The sequence below is a fragment of the Vidua macroura genome, chromosome 7, assembly GCF_024509145.1.
Source record: "Vidua macroura isolate BioBank_ID:100142 chromosome 7, ASM2450914v1, whole genome shotgun sequence".
NCBI classification, from domain to species: Eukaryota; Metazoa; Chordata; class Aves; order Passeriformes; family Viduidae; genus Vidua; species Vidua macroura.
Window position 1 is genome coordinate 1,746,166 of NC_071577.1, and position 4,124 is coordinate 1,750,289.

Consider the following 4,124-nt stretch of genomic DNA (forward strand, 5'->3'; position numbering starts at 1 on the left):
TACCTTGTTCTGTCGTGCGTGGTGTTCTATGAGGTTCATTAGAAGCAACAACGTGTTCTGAAAGGCACTGACTGGACCTCAGCAAAGCATAAGAAGTTCTTTGAGAGATGGAAATGAGTTATCTCAATTAATACAGCAAAAATCTCTGCTTAAAATTCTAAAAAACAGTCAAAATAATTGCCAGCAGTTGTACTTACAGCTTCTTGCTTTGATTCTACTATAGAGTGAGATGTTTGTTGGCTATAAAAGACAAGTGAAATTATTATTTTTGCAAGTTCCTGAGAGTCCAAGTTGGAAGGGTTCTTTTAAAAGAAATCATTCAATTTAGTATTAGTCACAGAAATGAGGTACCTTGGCATTGGTTCAAGCACCACTGTCCAGATTTAGGCTGCAGTTAATTTTGCATTTCCAGCATGGGGCTCGCTGCTTCAGCCACTGAGGAAAAGGGCTGCCAGGCATTCCAGAATTTAGGGCAGTGCCTTGGAGTTAAGCAGCCAAGTCTCGCTTGTGCCCCTTCCTGTATCAAAACCAGTATGAAGAGTCCCTTAATGAGAGCCTTGGGGGCCTGGTGAGCTACTGGATGAAGGAGCAGTGGGAAGAACTGTGGCTCTTTTTGCTGATCCTGTGGGGCTTTGCTTCCGTGTTTCATGTCTCATCCATCTGTCCTCTGGGAAGGGATGCCTGAACCCTTCAGGACTCCCAGCCAGTGCAGTGAGATCCTGAGCAGTGTGAGCCTCCCTCCACCTGCCCAGAGCACCATGTCCCAGCTCTGAGGGGTGTGGGGATGAAAAGAGCACCCGCTGTGGTTTTAAGATTCCTCTGGAGAGTGCAGCTCTGTTTGTACATGTCTCCTCCATCCTGGTGTCGCCAACTTCTCTGGGTGCTGGAATTCACTTGGCAGTGTGTGCAGCCCAATGCCAGATCTGGAGAGGTGTTTTGTGCTGTGGGTGGAGCTGGAGAAGCTGCTGTGGGACACTGTGGGGGGCTCACTGGGGTGCAGAGCAGCTTTAGGAGCCTTCCCCACCCACTCCAGCAGCACGGAAGGCTGAGCTTTGGATATAAAAGACTTTAATTCCAGTCAGGAAAAGTAAGGCTGGTGAGCCCTGTGGTATGACAACATGCATCTCAAGCACTTTCAAAAACTTTTGTTCAGGCTTTAACTCTGCTTTAAAACTGTTTATAAGCTAAATCTGTGAAGGAAATAACTTTATCTCCCTTTGCTGTAGGAAGGAGCACTAGCTTTTCCCTCCTCTGTGTTTTTCTCTTCCCTCCTTCCCACTCCAACACCTCAAGAAAAATCTCTTAGCAAACCAGGTGTAGAGATTTGGGTTTTGGAGGCTATGCTGTGCCAGTTGGATGAATCTATCTCCAGTTCTTAGTTGGATAGGGAAAAATAATACAGCTCGAATCCTCTCCATGCTTCTGCCTAGGGGCATGTATGAAACCCATCTGCAGTCTGTCCTCTCTCTCCAAATTCCAATTGCCTGGGGTTTGCCACTTGCCTGTCCTGTCCTGTGCTTGGCTCTGCCTGCTTTCCCAGGGCAGATTCTCTGGGGAAGGTCACATTTATGGGCAAAACCACCAGCTTTCCCTGTGGTCACTCCAGCTCAGCAACAACCTTGCCCTTGGCTTCACTTTGCACAGGAGGGGAGAGAGGAGATGAGTGACTGGTGCTTGTCTGTGCTATCCCAGTATGTCTATTAATAGCTTCCCCCTCAGCTGGGGAACCAGGACCTGGATCAATCTGATCGGTCCACAGCCGTGATTTAACACGAGAGAGGTGGTGAACCCTCTTGAAAAGGCGTGTCCGGAGTCCCTGCGAGGGATCGGGAAGACAAGATACCGTTGGGATCCTCTCTAGGACCAGGTGCAGCCCCGAGCAGTTTGCCGTAGCCGGATGCCTCTGCCTTCCTTTGGAAGGTACTGATTTTCTGATAATAGTACTGCCCTGACCTGGGGTGGACTTTAACTTTGGGAAAAGATATCTGCAGACCTGAGCATTCGTTTTTATTGCGTGGATGGTCTTATGTTTGCCGTCTGGAGAGATCTGGCTCGGAACCATGGAGTCTCTATCTCCGACAATGATTTATTGGAGTTTCTTCAATTTGCAAACAGTCGTGGTTTTTTTCACGAGTCTGGCTTTTTCCCTGGATCCAGAGGCTTGGAGGTCCCTGTATTTCGTCGTCAGGCAACGCATCAGGCAAGATTTCCGAGTAACTCAGTACATGATAGTTTTTTTAAAGCTTTTTCCGATAGTCCTGGGATGGACCCCAGTGAGCACGTCTGTACGGGGCAGGGGCGTCCCCCGCACCCAGCGGGGGCCTTTCAGCCCCCCCCCCCCATCACGGCCGGATGGAGACCAGTTTGTTCAAGGACAGTCTTCGCTGCTGGTGCCTGCCGCGCAGGGCGCGGGGCAGAGCCTTTGTGCAGGGCTCAGAAGTTTTTTTTCTGCTTCTGCACAAGAGGAGCCGCCTCCACCGCCGCCTCCTCCGCCTCCTCCTCCTGCAGCGTGCGAGCCCCTCCTCCTCCCCTCGGAGGCTGCGGAACCACTGCCGGCCCCGGCGGAGGCACCGCCTCCCTTGCCGGTCCGCCCGCCCGCAGCCGTGCTGCCTCCTCCTCTGCCCCATTCGGAGCTGAGAGAAACACTCGCCACTGAGAGCCAGCCTGAAGCCGCTCCAGCGAAAGCGGAGACGCCGCCTCCCCGCCGCTTCGCGCCGCCCTGGCCGTGCCCGCGCCGGCCCCGCTCGCCGCGTCAGCCCCTGCCTCGGAGTCGGCGGCCGCGCCTCCGGCAGTGACAGCGGCGCCTCCGGCACCGCCCGTCATGGCTCCGGCGGCGGCGGCCGCGCCCCCTGCCCCGGCGGCCGTTCCCTCCACGGCGGCCGACCCCGCCGCGCCGGAAGCGACTGTTCTCTTCGTGCAGCACACCGCGGAGGGCGAACGCCTGCTACCTGCAACCTCCGCTCCGCAACCTGCCTAGGCAGTGGCTTTGAAGTAAATAATAAATGGCCAGGAGACCTTGCGCTCCTTTCTTGATAAAGCCTTTATTAAAAGATAGCCTAAGGGGGCGGGGGTACGGCATTCGCGAGGCCACCACTACTCCCAGGGAGTCGACGTCCCAGAGGAGGGGGCAGCGTCGGGATCGTTGCCCTCAGAGGATACATCCAGAGACTCAATTATGGCTCATTGGTCTAAGGGGGTTACTCCGTTCGGACCTCTCTCCAGTCATGGCGACCGGCTCCAGGGGTATTGAAGGCTTTCTCGGATACTTTGAGACTTTCCTGTCCCGTAGATGTGGATTGTTGTGCAGTCCCTACTTTGGTTTGTGGTCTGAGTCCAGTTTTAGTTCTCTGCTGGGGTCCGGCAATTAATATGCAGCATATGCTAGGCCTCCTGGGAATCAGGAAGTCACCTCAGGGAGCAGCGGCTGAACTACCCGACGCCATGAAGGGGACAAAGAGGGTTCAACTTACTAGGCATAAAAGGGTTAACACCAGGGGAACATACCAAAACTAGGGGAATACAACCGGAGTGTGAACTGGGCATAGGGGCACATACATCAGGTAGGGAAAATACGGACAGGGTGGAATCAGTGAATACACTCAAGTGAACTTCCAAACTGTGGAATAAGCAGACAAATGACTGAACATACAAACAATCGAACAGCAGAGTAAACATACAAACAAATGGTTAAACCTTAAATTTATTCATAACAATCCCCCCTCTGTTACTTTGACTGGGTGTAAGCCCGCCTCAATTAGCAGTTTCTGGCTCCTGATAGTAAAACTTCCTCAGTCTTTGGTATTTGTCATACACTTCCTTGGCTGTCATTCTCTCTGTACCCTCTAACCTCATTATATTAGTTTTTCTTTTCCCTTTCTTTTTGGAGGCTTCTAGGGAAGTGGGAATCATGCTGCCTGACTGGATTGCAGATATAATTATTTTAATTAAGCATGGTATAAGGCAGGGAAAGAATAGCAGTCCAGCTAACCCTGCTACTGCGATAAATGCTACCTTTTTCCACCAACTAGTCTTCCATGACCAAAAGTTATCCCACCAGTCTGTGTTAACAAGCGGAGTCCACTCTTGGGTTCCGACATAAGCAATTTTCCTGATTTCCTTAGATA